Below are 12,534 nucleotides of genomic sequence, written 5' to 3'. Positions count from 1 at the left end.
AGATCCTTAGAATCAATTCTTTGATGAACTGGTTAACCAATGCAATTCCATTAAAACTGGTGTAATGTGCTCTCTGCTTTTTAAATTCATTAGTACTGCTGCATTTTGTCAATTGTAACTTCACTATAGAACCCTTAGGCAACATAGCATTACAATAATCAAGATGAGTAAAGATAAAAGCATGAATGAGTTTCTTAGCATCATCCAAAGATTAAAAAAGGACGAATCTTGGCAATATTTCTCAGATGCAAGTTTTTGTCACTTGATTAAAGCAGCACTAAGTAGGAATTCCGTTTTTGTCAAACAGTGGAGTACTTTTTGTCGCTGTGGAGCACTTGTACTGTCGTGAATAGCACTCACGCAGAGATGGCTCGCACTCACGGCCGGATCCCCTCCCCCTGTACACCGGTACCTGTTCAGTAGGATGGACGCTGTAACGAGTGGAAATAAGGTATGGCCCCTTTAATGGTGCGTTCACACCGGACGCGAATAGCGCGTCAGGCGCGAGTGATTTCAATGGTAAGTCAATGCAAAGACGCGTTACGCGCGTAAAAAAATCCTGCGGCGCGAATGAAGCGTAGAGCGCGGCGCGGTAGACGCGAATACGCCCCATTCGCGCGTCAAGTTCGCGCGAATGGGGCGAATTGAGCGTCTGGCGCGTTAAGCGCGTTACGCACGAATGATTTAGTTAGTGCTATTTGTGCATTCACGCGTTTGACGCGAATTCGCGTCTGCCGCCCGAGTTGAAAAATCTGAACTTCTGCGTCAATTCGCGCCGCGTTAACCAATCAGGAGCCTGGCTGCTTGCTGCTGTCACTTGGTGAAGTATCTGGATGCTTCAATAAATTATTTTGTAATATATGACTGTGGTTCTAATGCACAACAAAGCAAATATTTTATCACATAAAACTTGATTTCAATATATGAGACATATTCATTTTGTATTGAATGCTATTTATTCCATATCTAGATTATATGAAATATTATTATAATGTAAAGACAACCAACATATAAGTTCGTGTCTGGACAGTGATGTGTGAGAGAGAGAAAAAAATCACAGTACAGATTAATCACTTTTGGAGGCTGGCTTCATTTATTATCAAAACAAAAATAAATGACAGATTAGGTGGATGCGGGCGAAGGTAAACCTCGCGCCGGGATGTAGAGCGCGGGCTCGACAGGCATAGACCACTCGAGGCCGAGGGCTTATACGGCCTACGCTGTCCCCGTCAGCGTCCTCACCGTTAGGTCCACCAAACCTAGCTCCTGGAGCAAATTGTGAAACTCCTGAAACCCTCCGGAGGCTCTGGTGGACCCGAGTACAGCGACGATGCCCCTACGCAGCTGTTTCTGCTCTCCAGAGCATATACGAGCGGTGACTCTCTCGAATAATGCTTATGCTAATGCTCGATAAACATTTAAAAAGATGGCCGCCAACGGGTTTCGAAACTTTCGCCTCCGGATTTCGCCTTTCGCCTCACCCTTGCAACTTTGGGCCGGCGAGCCGCCGGCCTCAGTGTTAGGAAGTATCGTGTGATATCAGATCTCGTGAGGTAACGAATTGCTTTACGGCAAAAAACAGATCTGATAAAATTCTGATAAAATGAGCATCAAGCAGAAATTACCCGGCGCCGTATACATGTGGTGTTCAGCTCTTACTGTGCGTTCACACCGGACGCGAATAGCGCGTCAAATTCGCGTCTACCGCGTCTGGTTTGACGCTTGACCACTTTGTGTTAATTCGCGTGTCAATGGCGAAATTGACGCGCGTAAAAACAAAAGTTTGAAGCGAAATTGACGCGCGTCAATTTCGCCATTGACACGCGAATTAACACAAAGTGGTCAAGCGTCAAACCAGACGCGGTAGACGCGAATTTGACGCGCTATTCGCGTCCGGTGTGAACGCACAGTAAGAGCTGCGCGCGTCCTGTTTAACTGTCGGCAGTCTGTATTGTATGTGCGCCTCGAACACCACATGTATACGGCGCCGGGTAATTTCTGCTTGATGCTCATTTTATCAGAATTTTATCAGATCTGTTTTTTGCCGTAAAGCAATTCGTTACCTCACGAGATCTGATATCACACGATACTTCCTAACACTGAGGCCGGCGGCTCGCCGGCCCAAAGTTGCAAGGGTGGTTTTGCGGCTCACAGGCACCAGGGGGGTGCGAGACGACCACCATTCAACACGAAATCAGTAATATAAACATTACAATGACTCCAAAGCTGTTCGGTTAAGGTAAAAAAGTTACTTAGGTCACCTTTAAGTGCATTTCTGTCCTCTGTAGATGGCATCTTAAATTGGCATTGTAAAGTTTTTAGACAAAAAAAAAAGCGAATGTAAATTTATGAAAACTGTTTTTATATTGACTGATTTTCTCAGTTCTCGCACATGCGTCGTGGCGCCCTCACTCAGAGGCCCACACAGAAGAAAATGACTAGTTGAATGAAGTCGTTATTTTGCGCACAAAAAGTATTCTCTTCACTTGATAAACTTAAGGTTGACCCACTGTAGTCACTTGGACTATTTTAACGATGTCTTTACTAACTTTTCTGGCAGCCTGTTACCTATAGCAGCCTGAAGGAGTGATCCAGCTCTCAGATTTCATCAAAAATATCTTCATTTGTGTTCCGAAGATGAACGAAAGTCTGGAACAACATGAGGGTAGCTAATTAGTGACATAATTTTCATTTTGGGCTGAACTAACCCTTTAAGTGAGCAAAGTGTGATTTTCCTTGATGAAAGAACATTTAAAATGATACTTCTTAACACTATTGTCACCTTTATGTTTAGTTTTGTTCATTGACTTTCAGTGTGTTCATTGTCACGTGTTTCCTTGTTCAGATTCCCGCCACTCATCTGTCTCCTTGGTCTCCGTCATTAGTTCGTGTCAGCTGTGTGTAATTAATCGTCCTCGTTTTTCGTTGTTCACCACTTAAGTTGTTCCTTCTTCTGCACTGCTTGTTCGGTCTACGTTGCGTTTAGTGTGTGTTGCCCATCTTTTCCTAGTATTTTTTGTATTACTCTCTTTAAACTTCGTATTGGAACTTATGCTTTATCTTCGTATGCCTTCCAGCAACCACCCGTGAGTGACAGTTTTAGTGACTAAACAAACAGTTGCCTATAATTATGAGTTGCTGAATAGAAATAAAGGTGTGGGAGTTGGGTAGTTGGCAAATCATAAAATATGTTTTGAGTTGATCAGGGTTGAACTAGGTTTTGCTACCTCAAGAAACCATGTTCATAAAAAAAAACATTGTTCAACTCCTCTAGATATTATGCCAATCCTGATGAGTAAGAATAACTATCTTATTTCATAACGTGAGTGACTGGGTTAGTGGAATCAAGCAGTTAGATAGGCTATTTGTATTATATATGATTTTAGAATTTAAGAAAGATTTGTGAAATAATTAACATCATGACAATTACGATAAATAAGAAAAATAGCACAAAATCGACGTTTCAGCCACTGTAAAAATTATTATTGAAATCTACTCAATAAAATTGTGGCAACAGATTACAAGCAATATTAGTAATTAAGGACAGTGCTGCTATAATTAATAAAATCAACCTAACTCAGAAATTGGGCTCTATATGAGTTCAGTGATTCAGGTCAAATGATTGTGAAATGATGATTATGTTAAAACATAATCAACACCATCAGATCACCTTTTCTATTTGTTCAGCTGGCTGTTATAACTCAGCAGCCAAACAAAATCTAAAGTTAATGATTTTAAGGGTCAAGAGACCAACTAAAACGAACACTGATCACCATAATGGTGACTTAAAAATGACAGTTTTCTCCTTCAGTGATTCTGCTTGTTAACATCAGGTGTCTTCAATTGTACTCATTTAAAATGATTAACTTTTAAGGAGTTATTTTGATTAATTATTACTCAATTCTAATTTGTTCAGTAATTGAATGCTTGGCTATAAAGAGATGTGTCTTTAATCTAGATTTAAATTAGGATCGTGTTCAATTTAATTAATATTGCTTGTAATCTGTTGCCACAATTTTATTGAGTAGATATAGCGTATTCATTTTTACAGTGTAGGCCTACTGATAATTTTTTCATGATCTGGCCTAAAGGGCATATTATCTGTCAAATAATGAAATAACTGATGGATACATCTGAAGATAAAGGTATAAAAATAAAAAATAAGCAATGTACACCAGTCTCAATAGCAGTTGCAAATGTATTTCTATTAAATACATTTTCAGTGAACAGATGAAATGAATACATTTACATTTATCAGATTATTTTATCCAACGTGACTATTAGTCAAGTACATTATAGGAGAATTTAAGTATATTTGTACCCTTATGAAAACTAACCATGGTTTTACCACAGCATTTGCTGTAAAACCATAGTAGCTAACAAAATGAACCATGGTTTCACAACAACCCAGGTTTAACCGTGGTTTCAAAACCTATGGTTATAGTCATGATTAACATAATTTTACTCTAGTATTACAGCAATAATAGTTGAACCACGGTTTGGGGGGAAAAAAACATGGTTGGTACAGTTTTACCATAGTAAAACCATAGTGCTTTTCACGATACAAATAGTTTCAAAGCAGCTTTACAGAAAATGTATGTTTAAGGTTACAATCGCAAAATATCCTTTAATCCGTCAGAGGTGACTGCTACTCACTGGAGAGCATCTTCTGGCAACAAAATAATGCCCATAAGATAATACAAGTCATGTTCAGTTTAACAGACAAATTTATGCTATCCTTCATCATTTTTAAAGGGCAAGTTTGCAGATTTTCAACCCGCTATTGTTACAATGATGGTAATATGTAAATTAATAATGTTTACTCTTTCTCTGAGTTACGTGTGCTGAGATATTCCTGTTTATTTGTCAGCAAAACTGTCATGCAAACCTTCCCTTTAAGACAATTTGCCCGGTTTCACAGATGAGGCTAGTCCCAGACTAAAATGCATGTTTGAACTGTCTTAACTGGAAGCAACTTGCACTGACATATCTTAAAATATGTCCGTCCCATTGTTTTGCCTCAAGATGCACACCAGTAATGTTTTTTTTCTTCTAAAGTACATTTTAAAAAGCTACTAAGATGATGATCGTGCACTTTTTACTATTTCATCACATATAACTGCAGTGCAAGATTATGAGATGTGTTAATTGAATGCTTGGCTATAAAGAGATGCGTCTTTAATCTAGATTTAAATTAGGATCGTGTTTCTGGGCCCCAAACATTATCAGGAAGGTAATTCTAGAGTTATGTCAGCATTTTTATATTTGAATACTATACATTCTTACAATACAAACGTCCTAAACATTTCTGAGTATTATCAATGTTGTAAACAGTTGTGCTGATTAATATTTTTGTGTAAACCAGTGTAACAGGTAACAGCCCTCTCTCCAGGACACTCTCTCCTAAACTAACCTAACCTAACCTAACCCTATCATTGTTAAATGATTCATTGTTAAATAGACCCAACATATAAACAACATATGTTTACTGTTCAAAAGTTTGGGTTCAATGGGTTCATATTTTTATTCAGCAAGGCGGATTAAATTGACCAGGGGGCTGTTCCATAAATGAAGCTTAGAAAAGCGGGGATTAAACTCCAAAACCGGACTTGAATGAGCCTAACAAATAAGTTGGGGCTAAGGTTCCATAAAAGGTAATTGAAGTTCACGCAATCTCACTAATTTGATCCAGGTTTATCTAGTCTAGATAATTGCGTGTGCACGCGTTTCTGAAGCAGCCCTAGAGGTCGATCGTGGATCAAATCGATCCACCATCAAACAGCGTATATTTTGTGCTGTTTTATGCGTTTGTGATATGTTTTTTTCCCCTCAGTGCAAAAATGACATTTTACAGTTATATTCTCCCTCTGTAAATGTTAGAAAGTCGTGCAAATGTATCTATTTTGCTGCTAATCTTCATATTGAACGAGCGCTGCTGCGCGCCAAATAGGAGCGCAATAATTCTGACTAAAATATACATTTTGCTTGGAAAATTAATATGCGATATTTTATAACACTAGAAATATCTTCTAATTATAATAATTTCTCTTTAGGATGTTGGATAAGTTGCAGTGAACTTCTAGCTCATTACACATATATTTTATACATAAAAAACAGAAATTGAACAGAAGTAGCCTAATTCTGTAACGGTCACCAGCTGGAGTCCCCTTGAGAGCCACCAGAGGGCACTCCAGATAAGACTATTATCACTCACAAACTACATTTCCCATCCTCACTGCCCGGATTAACCATCAGTTATCACTGATCACATTCACCTGTACCTCATTCTCTGATTGCATTCACCTGTGTCTCATCATCCTGTTAGTCTGTCTATTTATACCAAGTTCATTCATTCACTCACCGCGAAGTCTTGTTTTAGTGTCACACTGCAATTCTGAGCATTCTCCCCGTTTTCTTGACCAAGGTCTTTTTGGATTTCTTGCCTGTTTTGGATTACTCTTTTGCCTCTGACCCCTGCCTGCTTTGTGTGTTTGTTTGTACGGACTGCCTGCCTGTGTTTGACCTTGCCTGTTTTGGATTACCCCTTAATAAAACTGCATTTGGATTCTCCACCTTCGTGTCTCGGAGCAGTTTCGTGACAGAAGACTTCGCCAAAATGGATCCAGCAGATTGTCTCATCCACCTTCGCCAAGGTAACCGTCCGATTGAGGATTTTGTCAATGAGTTTTTTGAGCTTAGCCGTGGGTTGAACTTTAATGATGCTGTCTTAAAGGACATTTTTCGCCATGAGCTTATTAACTACCTCATGCCTGACAATACCCCTCACTGGACTCTAGATCAATATGTTGACCTTGCCATTTTACTGAGCGGCTCAATTTTTACTGTGGGTTTGGTGGACGAGGAGACCCGCAACCCCACAGTACCAGTAAAGTCCGAGCCTGAGCTTCACGTCAGCCACGTCCAGCCAGAGCTTCACGTCAGCCACGTCCAGCCAGAGCTTCACGTCAGCCACGTCCAGCCAGAGCTTCACGTCAGCCACGTCCAGCCAGAGCTTCACGTCAGCCACGTCCAGCCAGAGCTTCACGTCAGCCACGTCCAGCCAGAGCTTCACGTCAGCCACGTCCAGCCAGAGCCCTCACCGCTGGCCGCGTCCAGTTCAGGGTCTTCACAGCTCCACGTCCAGTCTGCCCAGCCAGAGTCAGTTCACGTCTCACCTGCCTGGCCTGGGAATCATCACGTCTTGCTAACCATCAAGCCAGCCACTGGATCGGTCTATGGACGTACAGGACCGGTTTCCAGCGTGGGCGATCCCCCGCTTATGTCTGCACGCGCTGCCAAGAGGGCCATCGTTCAAGGGTTCAGTTCTGCTGATCCAGAGACTGTCCACGTCACGTCTGCACAGCCAGAGACTGTCCACGTCACGTCTGCACAGCCAGAGACTGTCCACGTCACGTCTGCACAGACTGCATTGCTGTCAGTCACGGAAGCCCTGCGGATCACAAAAGCTGCTTCCAAATCATCAGTTCTCATTCTACTGGACCTGTCTGCTGCCTTCGACACTGTGAATCATAAGATCCTCTTGTCCGCCCTCTCATCACTGGGCATCACTGGAACCTCCCTCAACTGGTTTGAGTCCTATCTCACAGGTAGGTGCTTCAAGGTCACATGGAGAGGTGAGGTATCCAAAGCACATCAACTGACCACAGGGGTTCCTCAGGGTTCAGTTCTCGGACCGCTCCTCTTCTCCATTTACACCACATCACTGGGACCCATCATACAGGCACATGGTTTCTCTTACCATTGCTATGCTGATGACACCCAGCTCTACCTCTCATTTCAACCAGATGATCCCACAGTAGCTGTACGGATCTCAAGCTGTCTGGCTGACATCTCGGCATGGATGAAGGAACATCACCTGCAGCTCAACCTGGCAAAGACTGAGCTTCTCGTCCTCCCTGCCAATCAGTCTCTACAGCACGACCTCACTATCCAGCTAGATTCTTCCTCAATCACCCCATCAAGGTCGGTCAGAAATCTTGGAGTAATCTTTGATGATCAGCTGACCTTCACAGACCACATTACAAAGACAGCTCAATCATGCAGGTTTGCTATGCACAACATCAGGAAGATCAGGCCTTTCCTAACTGAGCATGCAACACAACTTCTCGTCCAGGCCCTGGTCATTTCTAGGCTTGATTACTGCAATGCTCTTCTGGCTGGACTTCCATCATGTGCAACTAAACCTCTACAAATGATCCAGAATGCTGCAGCTCGTCTTGTCTTCAACAAACCCAAAAGGGCCCACGTCACTCCTCTGTTCATCTCTCTGCACTGGCTACCACTCGCTGCTCGCATCAAGTTCAAGGTGTTGACACTTGCTTACAGATTGACCACAGGATCAGCTCCCTCCTACTTCCACTCACTACTACAAGTCTACATCCCTACCAGAAGCCTACGATCAGTCAATGAGCGACGGCTCGTGGTACTATCACAGCGGGGCACAAAATCACTCTCCAGAACATTCTCATTCACGGTTCCATGCTGGTGGAATGATCTCCCCACCCTCATCCGGAATGCAGAATCCCTGACAGCATTCAAAAGACAACTGAAAACTCATCTCTTCCGGGAGCACTTAACATAACATAAAAAAAAAAAAAATCCTTTCCTCTAAATCCTCGCTTGCCTGGCTTATGCTACTCCGAGCTATGTCTGAACTTTGTATTTTGAGCACTACTTGCGTTGTTTTTGCCTCTTCACGATGACTCGCTTGGTTTAGTCCTCAGTTGTAAGTCGCTTTGGATAAAAGCGTCTGCTAAATGACTAAATGTAAATGTGCACAGCCAGAGACTGTCCACGTCACGTCTGCACAGCCAGAGACTGTCCACGTCACGTCTGCACAGCCAGAGACTGTCCACGTCACGTCTGCACAGCCAGAGACTGTCCACGTCACGTCTGCACAGCCAGAGACTGTCCACGTCACGTCTGCACAGCCAGAGACTGTCCACGTCACATCTGCACAGCCAGAGACTGTCCACGTCACTTCTGCCGAGCCAGAGACGCTCCACGTCACTTCTGCCGAGCCAGAGACGCTCCACGTCACTTCTGCCGAGCCAGAGACGCTCCACGTCACTTCTGCCGAGCCAGAGACGCTCCACGTCACTTCTGCCGAGCCACTGTCTACGGACAAGATGGCCGCCTCCGAGCCTGTGTCTACGGACAAGATGGCCGCCTCCGAGCCTGTGTCTACGGAAAAGATGGCCGTTGTCACAGAGTCTGTTCCTGTTCCTAAGCCAGAGACGCTCCACGTCACTTCTGCCGAGCCACTGTCTACGGACAAGATGGCCGCCTCCGAGCCTGTGTCTACGGACAAGATGGCCGCCTCCGAGCCTGTGTCTACGGAAAAGATGGCCGTTGTCACAGAGTCTGTTCCTGTTCCTGAGCCAGAGTCTGTTCCTGAGCCGGTGTCTGTTCCTGTACCGGAGCCAGTGTCTGTTTCTGAGCAGGTATCAGTTCCTAGTCCTGAGCCAGGGTCTGTTCCAGAGCAACTGATGACTGTTCCTGGGGGGATGCCTGCTCCTGTTCCGTGGCCGCCCGAAGGGAGGTCTCCGCCATGGTTGCCCGAAGGGATGTTTCTGCCCTGGCCACCTGAATGATTGTCTCCGCCGTGGCCGCCCGAGGGTTCTTCACCGCCGTGGCCGCCCGAGGGTTCTTCACCGCCGTGGCCGCCCGAGGGTTAATCACCGCCCTGGTCGCCTGCACAGCCTGCTCCGCCCTGGTCGCCTCCACAGCCTGCTCCACCGCAGTCTCCAGGTCCTCTTCCGCTCCACGGGCCTGGCCCTCCATCCCGCCCCCAGGTCCACCTCCGCTCCACCTCCCTCCTGGACAATTTGAGGAGCGTCTGGAATCCGCTCCTTAAAGGGGGGGGTATGTAACGGTCACCAGCTGGAGTGCCCTTGAGAGCCACCAGAGGGCACTCCAGATAAGACTATTATCACTCACAAACTACATTTCCCATCCTCACTGCCCGGACTCACCATCACTTATCACTGATCACATTCACCTGTACCTAGGGCTGGGCGATAAAACGATAACGATAATTATCGCGATATAATTTTTCTCGATAAAACGATATCAAGAGGTCGATAAATGTTCGATAATGTTTATGCGCCAAAAGCGGAACGAAACTCATTTGAACCGCGCGCGCCTCCCGGACTGTTTATCCGCTCGGCTCAAAGTCCAAACGGCAGCGCAGCGCGAGCTCACCTCTATGGAGCTCACTAGCAGACGCGTTTACTCTGATCGTCTCGCTCACGAGATCCAGTGAGAAGCGCTTGAGTTCAGCGAAGAACACAAATGTTTAAAGGCTGATGAAACACCGCTGACAAACAGGAGAAACACTGCGCGCAACAATACAGTCAGAATCTGAATTGATACTGAATCCATTTAGCCTACCATGGATTTACTGTAAGGTTAGCCTAGTGATATTAACTGCACCATGAAATGTGGGATATACATATTGAATTGTAATTTGTATAATATTATTAATGTAGACAATGTATTAAATGGCTAATGGAATATAATTATAGTATTTAATAATGTATTTAACTGTTAGGCTACTGTTTTTCATACAAATACCATAGAAACCATAAAGTTACATTTTGCCATGATAGTGAGGTGCTATAAGTTAGGCTATGCCTGGTTTTATCTGTGGTTATCATGATCTAAATGCATGGTACTGGATGACCAATGGTTAATTTTAATAAAACTCAAACAGTCAGAATATTACATTTTACCAAATAAAAATGTGTTTTTTTAAACAGATGTTACTGTTTTTGTTAATGAACATAAATTTAACAGAGTAGTATTGGCTTGAGTTAGTATGCAGATTTACTGTCAACTCACTGTCAAATATGCATTTCGAGACAAAACATGTAATTTGAATATTGCAGGCTGCACTGCAAACTGTGCTGAAGAAATATTTTTCTATTCAGATATTAATTTTGTTAAGGAAAAATGACAAATGTTTGAATGTTCTACCTCAGATTTGTGAAATGTTCACCTGTTTGTCAAGTGTTTGTCATGATATGTTCTGACAGTAAAAAGTTAAAACCACAATTAACGCTCTGGTTTATACAACTTTCACTTAGGAGCAAAAATCTGCCTTTAAACTTGAAAGAAATAAAGATTTGACATTTATCGTGATAATTATCGATATCGACTGATATATAAAAAAATATCGTGATCATTTTTTTGGGCCATATCGCCCAGCCCTACCTGTACCTCATTCTCTGATTGCATTCACCTGTGTCTCATCATCCTGTTAGTCTGTCTATTTATACCAAGTTCATTCACTCACCGCGAAGTCTTGTTTTAGTGTCACACTGCAATTCTGAGCATTCTCCCCGTTTTCTTGACCAAGGTCTTTTTGGATTTCTTGCCTGTTTTGGATTACTCTTTTGCCTCTGACCCCTGCCTGCTTTGTGTGTTTGTTTGTACGGACTGCCTGCCTGTGTTTGACCTTGCCTGTTTTGGATTACCCCTTAATAAAACTGCATTTGGATTCTCCACCTTCGTGTCTCGGAGCAGTTTCGTGACAAATTCAGGGAAGATTTTTTTTAAGAAACTAAATATAAAGATACAAAATATAGTTTTGGGTATAGGACCTATGCTACTTTATAAAGATGATATATACTTATTTAGAATGCTGAGAATTACAGCTTTTAATGCAATAATTTTTTGAGAAAGCAAGAATCCCCAGTTTTAAATGAGTGGTTAGATTTAGTTTCTAAAGTACATTATGGAGAGGATAACATTAAATTAAGAACAAATGTATACATTTTGAAAAGATATGTGCAACTCTAAAATCAAAGAATATTCCATAAAATAAAGGAATATATATTGGCCTACATTAACTACATTTTTATGTAACCTTCCCTTTTATTTGTAGTTATTTGTTATTTTATTTACTTATTTAATATTGAATATTTGATATTTAAATAATATTACTTGAATAACTATTAGGAATTATGTGTCATTCATTATAAGAGTTTGATATATGTGAATGTTATATTTTTATTAATATTTTTTTATTGTTTTATTTATATGTATGTGTTGGTATTATCACAAAAGAAAAAAAGTAGAAGGAAAAATAAGGAATATTTATTGGGGGAAAATATGATGTCTTTAAAGGAACTGTCCATTTGTATAATTGTGTTAAATGTGTTTGAATTGGAAGACATAATAAAGTACATAATATATATATATATATGAGACAGTGTAGAGAAAGAATTCTCTGATAACCGAGGCACTCCTTAATTAAAATGTCTTTATTACAAAAATGACATGTCCTAAACGGACAACTTTAAAACGCCTTATATATATGTGTCTATATTGTCTATATTGTAGCCTTATTTAAGTTGATTTTCTGTATACTGTGTATTTATAAAGTCCAATAATGGTATTAGAGACTGTCAGTGGTAATATCATTGTGTTCTTGTCGGTCAGTGTTGAGGATCTGTGTAACAACTGAGGCTTAGCCTGACAGTTAGCCTGCCCTGGACCAGGCTAGTTTCC

This window comes from Rhinichthys klamathensis, unplaced genomic scaffold (assembly GCF_029890125.1).
Source record: "Rhinichthys klamathensis goyatoka isolate OS25496 unplaced genomic scaffold, OSU_Roscu_1.1 h1tg000044l_1, whole genome shotgun sequence".
In the NCBI taxonomy this organism is placed as follows: Eukaryota; Metazoa; Chordata; class Actinopteri; order Cypriniformes; family Leuciscidae; genus Rhinichthys; species Rhinichthys klamathensis.
Note: the sequence above shows the minus strand (reverse complement) of the source record.